We start from the raw sequence: 14,564 nt of genomic DNA, 5'->3' as shown, positions 1-14,564 counted from the left end.
GAAAACAAAAGGAATTAAAAACTTTGAGCCAAATGTTCTTAGAAGAAAATTATTTCAGGAAAAATATTTCACTCTTTTCCCAATTACACGGTTCAGTGGTTAAAACCACAAATCATTGCTGCTGGTCTAAAAATAAACAGACCTCAGGAATAAGAATTTATTTTGTCATTCTTACAAAACTGATTGAGAAATCCAAAGACAATATAGATAATAACACCTGCTGCCTTAAGTTGTGCAATTCTTGAAAACATTGATTTCCATCATTCGACAAAAAGCAAAACGATTTTTAAAAAGAATGATTAAAAGAAGCCTCTTGAATCATTTGGGAAATAAATACGCCACTTATATGCTATAGTGCCCCAAATCATTTCTTTTTCCCAATATACACACATAATGGTCTTTAGCTACCACTACAAGAAAAAGATTCATGAATATGCTGTATCCAGCCACTGTTTAAGAGCCATACATATGTACAAGGCCAAATAGCATAGCACAGTTCTCAGGCAGAATGCTTAAAGAAAACACACATGGCCCTCAGACAAGGGATCCAAGGAGGAAAAAAAGTGTCTTTTGATAGGGAGCCAAAGCAAAGCTGAGGTTGAGAGCATGGGAAGCCATAATGATTCTCCAGTGATAGCAGTCTGTAGAGACTTGAGCAGGAAGTTTAAAAACATGAAGTGGGAAGTCAGCTCTGAGAAAAAGAAAAATCTGTTACTTCCTTTGATTCGCAGGAAAAAAGTACCTTAGAGCCATTTTTTCTTCACCATTCATAAAATAGATCACAGTAGCTGGATCCAAGATATTGCAGGAAAAGTTAGATAACAATAGCAGAGTTGGAAGGGATCTTGGAGGTCTTCTCATCCAACCGCCTACTCAAGCAGGAGACCCTATATCATTCCAGGCAAGTGGCTGTCCAGACTCTTCTTAAAAGTCTCCGGTGATAGAGCACCCGCAACTTCTGAAGGCAAGCAGTTCTCACATGTGACAAAAGATGGGTACTGAAGAGAAAGTGGAATTATGATTGGGCACTGAGTCCTTTGGCCCACCATCTGTCCTAGAGCATCATATAACCAAACCGACCTCTGCCTTTTTTGGTCTGAAAAGCTTAGATAGTCCAACTTCTTTTATCCTAATGGTTTCCACAAATCCTAATGTTCCAACTCTGATAGAACTTATCAGTGATTGGAACAAATCACAATAGATGAGAATGGGGCTAACACCATTCTGTCTTCTCCAACATAAGCAACAAACAAATCCTTAGAGAATATATGAGGCTAATCTTTTTGTGCTATGCCTTTTAGACATTTTGGAATACAGTTCCCCTAGTCTCTGAGCTGATGGGACTTGTGATGTAAAGGCCAACAGATGGAGAAAAATGCTTATATGAGTAATCTAAGATATAAAATACTGCAGAATTTCCATTTATTATGACAATCAAGATATATTATTCAAATGGGAATCATGCCTTTCTTTGTTAATGAGTATGAGTAGTTTAAATAGTACCTAATTTACATTTTTGAAAGAAGCTAAGTAGATGTGCCAAAATTTTGAGACTTCTTCACTTTGCTAATATCTGATATCCAGCTCCTCCAACACTATCTGATGTTCTTCAGTTATTCTTGTCACACTAATCCAATAGAAACTCTACTCATAGGATGAAGGTATATTCGAACAGTACCACCTTGGCTATGGCTGGCAGGAGATATCATGATGGAAAGCCCTTTCATCTCTTCATTCTCTTTCAAGGTGGTTCTGTTCTTAATTAAGCTTCCCTTTGATTATAAGTAATAGGGGGGGGAATAATTAGACCAGCTAAATGGCTGGTTTAAATCCCACTATGAGCTGGAATATTGGAAATGTTGGGCCAGGATCTATTAGATCTTCATCCCACAGCCTTTTTATCTTTCTGCAGCCTCCACCTCAACCCCTCCACATATTCTTTTGGCATCAAGATTGCATCGTCTCAAGAGGGAGAAATCAATATTATCTAGCCTAAGAAAACTCTCTCTTAAATCAGCAATCAACAACATTTTCAGGCACCATTGGGCACCTAATAGCCTCCAACTCTTGTGTGATTTCAAAAAAATCATCCCAAATTTTGTGAAATGTTTTGGGAGATTAATGAAAGTTTATAACATATGGCCATTTCACAAGATGATTGCAAATGAGTTCTCAGGCAATAGACATAAAGAAATACTACTAAAGTATACCATTTCTTGTGTCTTCAATTTCTTGTATTTATATAATCTTCTAGAAACAACAGTCTAGTTCAAATGTCCTGGACACCTTCATCTTCATTTATATTACTCCGTTTCTAACAGGAACATTCCAAAATATGATTGTAGGTTTTTTTGTTTTTGTAAATCAATCTAACATTTCTCCTACAATTCTAACAAATTCTAACTGATTCTGTAACTGATCAGTCTTGTTTTTCATGAATTCATCCCAAAAAGTGGAGTTTCTTGGAGAGCGGAGAACTCCTTACTACATTAATTTTTCTGCTGAATTTTCTGCTGAAATTTTCTCTTGAATCCTCTCATTATGTGATTTAAATTCCAATCAGAAGCTTCTGGGGCTATATGTAGAAGATTTCCACCTTTTTCATTTCCTTTCTTTTTTGATATTCACTAGAGATGCATTTTTACCGATAGCATTGCTTATTTTATTTTTTGTAGCTTGATTTTCCACCAAATTATTAATTAATTTCCTAATGGTCTTCATACATTTCCTATTTTTTCTCCAATGCCCATTCAAATTAATCTCAGTGCTTTCCATTCATCATAATACTTTCACTTAATTATCCATCAGCAGCAAGCCGCTTAAATGCATGTAATGAATGTATTCATTTAACAAACAATAACTCATCATCCCTAATACATTTCATTAATGATTTTAAGTATGATTAAATATAAATAATCCACTCCATTCATTTGGCTTACTTTCTGTCACTTCACCAGTTAATAGGTCTGCTAATTTATACATGTAATCTAATTGCATTCCATCCAGTACAGAACATTATGAATGGGTCACAAGAAGTTTTATTCTGGATTCTTCCACATTACATTTCTTTCACTAAAGTAAGCCTAAAACAGTTTGAAAATTACCTCAAGTGATTTTCATTGCAGATGTTCAGGAGAGAGGAATATGCCATCTGCCAATTGGGGCCCCATACCTCCAATTGATCAATTCACTAAAGACTGCCTTGAGCTGAGTTTAGTTCCTGGTAACTTCATGAACACATCCATGTAGAGCAGGGGTCTTCAAACTTGGCTGGCTGAGGAATTCTGGAAGTTGAAGTTCACAAGTCTTAAAGTTGCCAAGTTTGAAGATCTCTGATGTAGAGGTTTTTTAGCAGCAATGTCAGCATTTTTTCTGGGATGTTTTTATAAGAATGAAAAATATGCCATTCCAGAGTTATCCTAACCTCTCATGTTCCTGCAGTTTCTAGATAAACAAAAACAATCCTAATCTCAAACTCCCATGAAAATAAATAAATAAATTTTCAACTCAGCTCTTTTTAACCTACAAACATAATCATAATCATAATCATAATCATAATAGTAAAGTTGGAAGGGACCTTGTAGGTCATCTAGTCCAACCCCCAGCTCAGGCAGGAAATCCTATACCATTTCAGACAAATGGCTGTCCAGTCTCTTCTTAAAAACTTCCAGTGTTGGAGCATTCACAGCTTCTGGAGGCAGGTTGTTCCACTGATTAATTGTTCTAACTGTCAGGAAATTTCTCCTTAGTTCTAGGTTGCTTCTCTCCTTGATTAGTTTCCATCTGTTGCTTCTTCTCCTGCCTTCAGGCACTTTGAAGAATAGCTTGACTCCCTCTTGTTTGTGGCAGCCCCTGAGATATTGGAACACTGCTATCATGTCACCCCTCATGCTTCTCTTCATTAGACTACACTTACCCAATTCCAGCAACCGTTCCTTATATGTTTTAGCCTCCAGTCCCCTGATCATCTTTGTTGCTCTCCTCTGTACTCTTTCTAGAGTCTCAACATCTTTTTTACATCATGGTGACCAAAACTGGATGCAGTATTCCAAGTGTGGCCTTACCAAGACATTGTAAAGTGGTATTAACACTTCACGTGATCTTGATTCTATCCCTCTATTAATGCAGCCTAGCACTGTGTTGGCTTTTTTGGCAGCTGCAGCACACTGCTGGCTCATATTTAAGTGATTGTCCACTAGGACTCCAAGATCCCTCTCACAGTTACTACTACTGAGCAAGGTACCCCCTATACTATACCTGCACATTTGGTTTTTCTTGCCTAAATGTAGAACCTTACTTTTTTCACCATTGAATTTCATTTTGTTAAATAACGCCCAGTGTTCAAGTTCTATCCAGATCCTCCTGTATCTTAAGCCTGTCTTCTGGAGCTGCTGTACAAGTAAAATGTGCAAGAGAATATGGTTTATTTTAAAAGGGAAACACTCAAACTACTTAGTGCCATCACTTCACTGCACTTAAAAGCATCTGGAGGTGGTCATAATATGATATTGGCAGCTTTGCAACCAAATTTCCAAATTTCATTAAGGTTGGGTGCATGCTGCTCTAGCAAATGAAAAGAGAAAGAATTCCTAAGCAATACAGAACCTCTTCAGAAGTTGCATTTTTAAATGCAGCTGCAGAATGAATCCAAGCTGCAATGTTTATTTGCAGATTCTTGCAACTTTCTCAAGTACAATGGCCCAGGGGAAGCTTACAAGGGTAAAATTGGGTTCTTTTCCATGGCTCAGTTAAAATTCTCTTCTCCCTTTGTAAACCAATATAAAACCAGCATAAATCCCAATTGCCTCTATCTGGCTTGCAGTTGGTGAAGTAAAGTCTTCATTTCCAATATAAAGAAGGCTGCCCATTCCCCGTGTCACTAGCCATCACAAACTGCTATAATTGGTAATGATCATGACAAATCTCTAAACCTCTGGGACTAACTATCTGTCAGAACTTGACTTTTGTGTCCCTGGCCAAATCTCCTAGTCCAGGGATCAGCTGCCCAAACTGGAGAGGTAGCAGACCGAGAGGAAGGGGAGGCTTTTTAACTGCATGGATCAGCACAAATAGCTGATAACCCATACAAATGATAGGCTGATATTTATTTATTTATTTATTTATTTGTTTTTATAAACCGCCCTTCTCCCGAGGGACTCGGGGCGGTGTACAGAGTAAGGTAGGTATACAGATTGAACAATAGTGAAAACAATAGTAAAAACAAACTGGGACCCCAATTAGAGCTATCAGGCCAGGCCGGACTGCTGGAACAGGTAAGTTTTTAAGTCGCGCCGGAAGGTGCGGAGGTCGGGGGCCATCCGGATTTCGGTTGGCAAGCAGTTCCAGAGGGCTGGCGCACCCACTGACAATGTCCTCCCCCTGGGGGCCACCAGCCGACATTCCTTGAGCGGTGGCACCCTGAGGAAGCCCTGTCTGTGGGAGCGCACAGGACGGTGGGGTGCTGACATTGGCAGAAGGTGCTCCCGTAGGTAGTCCAGACCCATGCCATGTAGGGCTTTGTATGTCATTGTTCAAACTGGCTTGCTTTCTGCTGCTTCACACCATCTTTTAGTACAGCTTGAGCTTTTCTGATTACAGATTTAGCACACTTCATCTATGTGCAAAAACCTACATGCAAAAGCATCCCAAACAAGTGCTGACAGATCAGGGCAGGGCGGAGAATAATACCTGCACCCATACCTGCTTCACTAAAGCCTTACCATCAATACCACCACTGGTTAGCTGGTTTGCTTGTGCTGATCCATAACTGTGAGCCAGGGTTTGGCTCAGAAGAAAGGAGGTGAAATGCCAGACTAATCCCACCCCTTGGATGTCTCCTGATAGGACACTACTGCTTGGTAAAGCAGATCAGATTGTACATTGGTAAAACTGTACCTGTCTATTGACTGCTTAAGGAAGAAAGTTGCTTTAATACTGGAACAGCTAAGGGTAACGTACAGCCATCTATAGTATTGGGTGAGAGTGAGATGTATATCATAGGAACAGTTATTTTATTTATTAAATTTATATGCTAACCATCTCACAGGTATGTGACAGTTTGTGCCATGGTTTGATGCAAATGAAAAAAGGTCTATTGTCTGTTTTGCCCTCTACCTGCCGTGGGATTAGCTAGTGTCCAAAATATCAGCCTGATTGTTTTGTTTTGCTTTGCTTTATTTTTTCCCCAAATCACTATTTTAAACTGAGGGAATTTGTTTGAACCAAGAGGCAGGAAGGTAGGACATTTCCTGCCAACATGAGAATGAACTGTCTACCTTTGACAATTCCAGATTTGTACCTGTATCGAATAAAAGAGTAAAGGCAGGGGAGAAATGTAACTGGCTCTAAACACAAGCGAACAACATCTAATCAGCCAGGTCTGGAGCCTGTTTTGAACTGGTGCAAAAGCTTCATCCAGAGATGAAGCCGGCGGTTAGGGAGTGCCGGTGGGTGATCCCCAGAGGGAGGGCATTCTCTGTGGGCGCGCCTGCCCTTTGGAATGATTTACCTGTGGAACTCCGGACTGCCCCCGATCTGCGTTCGTTTTGCCAGGACCTGAAAACCTGGCTTTTTGATTTATCAGGCCTGGACTGAAGGGGTTTTAGCTTTTTAAATATTGTTTTAATTGTTGGGCTTAATTAATTTAATTTATTTTAATTTTATATTATCTTTTATATTGTATTTTATGCTGCCCTGTAAACCGCCCTGAGTCCTTCAGGAATAGGGCGGTATAGAAATCTAATTTTAAAAAAAAGATAACTTGATTATTGCATGGTTCCTTCCATTTATTTTTATAAATACGTTTTTATTTGGTTTAGTGATATAATAGATCAGCAAAATAATCTAATGGATATTGCATTAACTCCTCTTATTTCTTTATGCATTCCTAAGTGGTTTGTAAAACAGGATCTCTGCTGGTACATCTTCAAAATATTTCAATTTACCTTATAGGTGTCACTAGATAATCACTGATTTATAAAAATTATAATAGTTTTGTAAAAAGAATATAGTCTCCCTATGTGAAAGATAATTTCAAGATATTTTAGGCTGCAATCTTTAAAAAAATTGCTCAAAAAACAGTTTTTTTCCTTTTTCCCAATGCAACATGGAAAAGCGTGTATTGGTCTACCAGATTCTGCATACTGTTTTTACGAAGTATGTTCATCTATTACATACATACAAGTTGTACATACTGTATATGAAGAGCTTTGCAATGTTGAACTATTGGTCAAGAACATTCACACAGGAATATCAAAAAAGTCAAGTTGGTGGCTATGCCCAAGCATGAAAATGAGTGGGTTTGATCACAACTGTAGGCATCATCTTGACTTTTTGGAGTTCTTTCAGGATGCACATGCCATTGGTGCATATAAGGATCATCTGGTACCTCAAATTATTACAGACAAAGCTCTAAAAATAGTGAAGTTTGTAATTTTTCTGAAGAAGGAGAAAGACAATTTACTCAGCTGAGCAGGAAACTTGACAGAGTTTCCTGGACTGCAAGAACATTTCTTTCCCTCATTCCTGGAAATTAGCTTCATGTTTTCACTTCAGAATGGCCAATCTGGATTTAGGAAATTATGTCATCTGTCAGAAAAAAAGATTACTATTTTTCATTCTCCTTCTTGGACTGAGGAGGATGAGGAAGATAATTTTTAGAATACAAATAGGATGCAATATATTCAGTTTCAGTCCAAGAGGGACAGGAACTCCGAGTGAATATGCTAAATGCAGGGTATGTTGATCATGGCTGTTGAAATTATACATCATTCCAGTCTCTCAAGAATTAGGACTTTCCTTACTTTTCTATAGGCATGGCACAAACATGCCCTGGGAACCTTTTTTTTCATCAGGGTCCCCATGGAGTTGCCTTCATCTCACTCCCAACCCATGAGTGATATAAATGTAATTGATCTTTTGAGTCTGTACAACTCTAAATGTAATTCCCCACCCTCTTACTCTAACACCTTTGAAATACAGCTTCAAGAGATATAGAAACTCTTAGGCTTTATCACCTATTATGCTGAAGAAAAGTAAAGTGCCTGTAGTGAGTGGGTAGAGAGGCCAAAAAGGTAGGAAGGAGATCGGCTAGAGGGACAGCAAATTCACAGTTTTCTGCCCATTCAAGGGATGGATAAATAGCACTTCAGCTGAACATTGGAGAAATGGTACTTAGTCTTTTGCTTTCCGATTCAAAGTCAACTCTACACCATAGTAATTAGATGATATGTGCATTAGATAATAGATAAACTAAAAAAAAGCAGGTGAGCCATTTTGGTATAATGATCAAGACACCAAGGGAGAAACCAAGTGATGGTAATTTCTAGTTCCACTTTAGGCATGAAAGTCAGTAGTGTGATCTTTGGCCACTCACTCTCTTTCAGCCCTGGGAAGTAGGTAGTGGCAAACTACTTCCAAAATCTTGCCAAGAAAACTGCGAGGTCTAGTCCAAGCAGTTGTTAGAAATCAATACTGACTTGAAGGACACATTGTTGTGCAGGTTCTGAGGGTTTGCTTAATAAAAACATACAGGAAACCAGAAGTTGCCTTTAAGCTTTACATTTTTATTCAGCTGAACAAAGACAGGCTTCTCTAAAAGAGAGAAAAAGTCCCAAATATCAGAAATGCCTTATTTTTATACCTTCTTTGATTACATAAGCAATTCACCCAGCAAAGCTGACACACATAAGATAAAGACTTTGCCCTTTAAGGCTGGCACACTGTAGGAAGCAGAAGTAGCTAAAAATGTTCCCTTTTGTGTTTTCCCCTAAGATACTGTATGTTCCCTTTTGGGTGTTTGGGTGTTTCCCTAAGATACCATACTGTATGTTCCTGGGTGGGTTAGGATATTAGGTGTTTCCTTTGCTGTCCTTTTATGACCTTGCATTCATGGTTCTGCAAGTGGCCAGAGATAGTGGGGCCATTCTGGTTTCCTGTATGTTTTTATTAAGCAGAACCTCGGAACCTGCACAGCAATGTGTCCTTCAAGTCAGTATTGATTTCCAACAACTGCTTGGACTAGACCTTGAAGTTTTCTTGGCAAGATTTTGGCAACTGATACTGTCCCATAAGTCCAGGTCAACAACACACACACACACACACACATCAGCAGAAGATAAAAACTTGCAAACTACTTCTGTGGCCTTACCCTCAAGCAATGTGGGTAATTTTATAAAAAAATAATGGTGAAAGAAAACAATAAATATTCCAAGTTGCCATTCACTACCATCTTTTTGCTTGAAAAAAAATCATGCCGAAGTGTCAATCAAGAGAGGCATCCCTTTACATCTGCCAAAAGAGGATGGAACCTTGATTTTCAAATGGAGTCTGTCTTTAACAATATATTTGGCAGCCTCCTAGCACAGTACATTAATTATAATTCAAAACCAGCAGGGTACTTTTTCCTCTGAAATGCCAAAAAGAAAGCATTTTGTTGCCAGGTTTTTAACATTTATAGTTTTTAATAGACTTGTATTTATTGAAGCTGTTTTAATTGTTGATTGGGAGCTACTCAGAGTTCGACATAAAATGGGTGGCTATAAGAAAAAAAGAAAGAGAAAGAACAAACAAAAGGAAGGAAGGAAGGAAGGAAGGAAGGAAGGAAGGAAGGAAGGAAGGAAGGAAGGAAGGAGAGAGAAAGAAAGAAAGAAAGAAAGAAAGAAAGAAAGAAAGAAAGAAAGAAAGAAAGAAAGAAAGAAAAAGAAAGAAAGAAAGAAAGAAAGAAAGAAAGAAAGAAAGAAAGAAAGAAAGAAAGAAAGAAAGAAAGAAAGATTCAGCCTTTTATTGCATGTTCATGTCATTATTAGAGGCTTGGATAAACAGCACAGAAAGATCAGTCTCTGAGTTAGACTGGAATGTAATTGTATTCTGAAAAGGAAAGGCAAAATTTTTCAACTTTCACCTGCAGTTTATGGTGCCAATTTCAACTGTTTTTATCATGCAAACAGTCTTGGAAGATTTCTAGAATATTTGATTGGATCAGATACTATTATACTTTAATAAAGGAATATTTCTGCAGCAGCAAACTGGCTTTCAGTTTGGTCTCAGTTTTTTTTTAATCCCATTTATATCCCGCCCTTCTCCGAAGACTCAGGGCGGCTTACAATCTAAGCACAAATCAATGTGCTTAGTTTGATGTATTGATTAAGCAACAGGCTATAAAACCAGTAAACCGTGAGTCTTAGGTATCAAACCAACTGGGTGACCTTGGGCCAGTTACTGTCACTCAGCCCTAGAAAGGAGACAATGGCAAACCACTTCTGATATCTTGCCATAAAAAATGCAGGGACTTGTGTAGGCAGTTGCCAGGAGTCAACACTGACTTGAAGGCACAAAAAGAAAGTGACTTTCAGCTCTTATAAAGCAATTATTTTTGTATTTCCTTGTCACATACAATGTCCTAGTTTTGGTTGTGTGTTAGTTTTCACCTGGCTTTTTCCATATTAGTGAAGTTGGGAGGAGATGAGGAAGAGAACAATTAGAAGAGACAGTGCTTCCAGGCCATTTGCGATTTGATATTCCTTACATGGAATTAATTAATTAATTCAAATGGTGATATTTCTTGACTTTGACAACATAGCAAGCAACCCATTTAGAAGGGCAAAAGAGCAGGAGCCTGCTTTACTACAACTCAGAAGCAGGACGGACTAAGAATGGACTATGCACCTCCCATCACCAGGCAAGCCAACCAAAGAAATGACAAAACCTCCCATTTGGCAAGCTTCTCCACCAACCCTGCTTACTGCTGGATGATTTCCCCTCACCTTACCTGCTCAAGAGCTAAACAAAGACTTCGTTGTTTTGTTTAAACATCTCAAGAAGCTGCCATTAGAGTGGCTGTGTTTGTAGAAACCCAGATCAGTTTAAGCTAAAAAAATATTTGGGCACTATAGCCAGCCAGGCATTCTTAGCCTTTATATAAACCATAATAAGACTTATTTGCTTGGGTTATACTGTTATCATTTGTTAAACTAGGTTTAAGGTTTAGCAACCTTAAAACCTGTTTCATGTGAAGCTGCCAATTGATCCTTATTATTTGTGGGGGGGGGTGGAATCTCACTCTGTCAAACAAGAAAACTAGCTTTGAGATCTTATATTAACTACAGCAATCACTAATAGCAACCTCAATGATGCATGTCAAAATGGTTTCTAGCTTTGGTAGACACTGAAACAATTTAATTGTTTGCAGAAGAGTTCTGAAGGCTTCTGAAACATGGAGTGGGGTTAACCATTAATTTTGGACTAATACTGTAGCTACATAAATATTATCTCTTTAAAATGAGGGAGGGAGGGAGGGAGGGAGGAAGGAAGGAAGGAAGGAAGGAAGGAAGGAAGGAAGGAAGGAAGGAAGGAAGGAAGGAAGGAAGGACTTTTACATAGATCATATGTAGTAGCAATCGCAGTAGTAACAGGGCAACACTGACTGCATACTGAGCCTTGGAGAAAAGAAAAAGGAAGAACAGAAGGAGACAGGGATGGAATGGAGACCTAGGACATTGAACCAAAGCTCTGCACAGTACTGTTAAAGAGTAAGAAATGTTCTTCAGGGTTAGTCAGACAGTAAAGCAAGGCAACACAATGATAGCATGCCCTCAGGTTCTCTAATCTATAACATCTTATCAACAAATATGCTGACACAGCAACCAATCCACAGAGATGAAAAATATACATCAGTATAAAAATGCATTGCAAAGGTACAGCTCATTTGAAAAGGATTAGTTCATTGGCCAGCCATTAAAACTCAATGCAATTTTTTTCAATCTTGTCTTAGCACAAGTTCATTCCATCCACATTGCTGAGGTAATTGAGGTCAGAGGAAGTGACTTAAGAAAAATCTCCCATCCTTCCTTCCTGGGATTATTATAATAATAAATATATTATTTATATATAGTCTTGGTGGAGCAGTGGGCTAATGCCTCCTTAAGTAACACCAGCTGCCTGCAATTAGTGCAGGTTCGCATCCCACCAGGCTCAAGGTTGACTCAGCCTTCCATCCTTCCGAGGTAGGTAAAATGAGGACCCAGATTGTTGGGGGCAATTAAGCTGACTTTGTAATAATGCCACTTGGGGGGGGGTGTGAAAGCCCTAATAAGCAGGCATATACATATTGTTGGGGGCAATTAAGCTGACTTTGTAATAATGCCGCTTGGGGAGTGTGTGAAAGCCCTAATAAGCAGGTATATACATAGAATGAAGGCTACTGCTAAACTTGTAAGCCGCCCTGAGTCTTTGGAGAAGGGCGGGATATAAATGGAATTAAAATAAAATAAATAAAATATATTTCTAAGCTGGTTCTTATCAATTCTTGTGTTGATTTAATGTAATTGTATCTCCTCAGAACTAACATAACATAAAATTTGCTCCATTCTTCTGATCATATAAGGGCAATTTGGAAATAAACCTCCATTTGGTTGTCAATGAGAGACACTCGCAGACACAGAACTTGTATTATAAACATTAGAAAACTACAACATTACATTATTTTTCAACATTATTGCCATTCAAATTGAGGCACTTGTCATAACGTCTTACAGGGTTTGAAATTCCTTCTGCAAAAAAAATCTCCCACCTGGGAATGAAGCCACCCTGTAACAGCATCGTGAAGCACATTGTCATTATTGAAGCAGTGCGACGCAAGTCACTGTTTCATTTAAAAAAAACTGTTTCATTTTTAATTGATCTAGTGGACTAGTCAACTGCAACACAACCTTCTCCTTCCACTCTTCACTGCCTACTGAACTACTGCACAAAGCACCATGGGATGGGCATCACTATCCCAGCCTATTTCTCACACATGCTCAAACAGAAGATTTTTTCCAAATTGCCCTCGTAGTTCTTGTTCGATCTCTCGATCTCTGCACCCCCCCTCTCTCTCCTTTTTTCCCCACATTTATCTTTGAATTCCTATTTCTTAAAGGTAGACATCAGAACCCTAACATGCTGCAGGTTATTGCACCATGACAGCTGCACCACAAAAATGGAGAAAAACTGACCCATGTTATGTAAACCATTCTAGTGGGGAGATGAGAAGGGAGTAGGGTATTCACTGGCTAACATGGGCTTACAGGTAAGCCCAAATATCTCTTGGAAGAGAAGATCTTGGAAAAGATAAGCTTAGTTCTAATGCTTTCTTCATCTCGTTAGGCCAATTCAGACATTATTCTAACTGGACTGTTCAAAATAAGAGCACTTCAGATAATTCCATCCATCACTGGTGTTCTTGTGATATTGGCTCCCTGCAGTCTTCACACATTCAGCTTTATTATCTGCAGAGGGGAAAAAAGTCTATGGCTTCTGTCAAGTCAGAACACTGAATTATGCATTATCGGTTTCTTGGCTCATGTGGAATCCTACATATACACAGCACATTGTAGGCTTTTTCCCTGCAAAAAGCCACAGAGAACATACAATGCCTGCAGAGAACAAGATTATTTGAGCATTTATTGTTCCAGATATAAGAACATCTAAATGGAGTTTTTGTCTTCTGTCTCTCTTTATAGTAATTGTGTGAGAATGTTTGAGAGATTTCTAGATAAGTGGTTGGCTTCATGGCTTTTTTTTTAAATGGCACTACTACCAAAATAATGTCTTGTCCTTGCCATCACATTCCACAATAATCAGGAACGTTGTTCATTATTCCTTGCAACCTCCTGTTGAATTATGAATATTCTTCATAATAAGATACTTTCTATTGCATGTTGCAACATATTCAGTCAGGGGGGAAAAGCAAAAAAAAGTCATGTACAGTATGTGTAAATGTATGGTTTTGAAAGCATGCTGCTTCAAACCCTAACAATGATTTCTGTGAAATGTCATATACACTCTTCATAACAATGTAGTTTTCATATAAACTTCATTCAACTTAAAGGACTATAACTCAAAAACACAGATTTCTATGGAATTTAGGAAGAAACCTATTGTAGCTTTAAATATATATATATACGTTATCTTCTATGAAATTTGGCAGCCTACATCTGTTTCCAATAATCTAGCATTTCTGGAAATTTCATTCCACACTAGAGAAAAACAGAAATATTAAACCAGAAGTACAAGATCTTTGCAGTGATTCTGTGAAAACTGTCATGTCTTTTTTCCTTCACAAGTATCTACCTACCCTGCAAATTTGGTCCTGATTAAAAAGAAGCATTTATATTACACATGCTTAATAATGAAAACCCTGAATTCTGTTTTTTCCATCTCTTCTACTGTTTCTTTCCAGTGATGAATTAACTGTTGCCTTTAACTCCATGCTAGGTCTTTTTAGTAATTACAGTGATATAGTGTTTCTCAAACAATTCAGTGATACCTGGATAAATTATTAGTTTGTGTATTTATGTGTAGTAGTAGTAGTAGTAGTAGTAGTAGTAGTAGTAGTAGTAATGATAGTAGTTCTGTTGTGGCTTGGGATTTTTAAGGAAATAATTGAAATTCCTGTAAATAATTATCCAGATGTCCATAAAATAAATTCCTAAGATATATCTTATGTCATTTAGGAAAGATCTCCCACTTTGCATGTGTTCAATCTCTGGCATACTTAGTTAAATTATCTCTGAGGCGCCTAAATT

This window comes from Vipera ursinii, assembly GCF_947247035.1.
Source record: "Vipera ursinii genome assembly, chromosome: 2".
Classification (NCBI taxonomy): Eukaryota; Metazoa; Chordata; class Lepidosauria; order Squamata; family Viperidae; genus Vipera; species Vipera ursinii.
The sequence above is the reverse complement of the archived record's forward strand: the minus strand, read 5'-3'. Positions refer to the sequence as shown.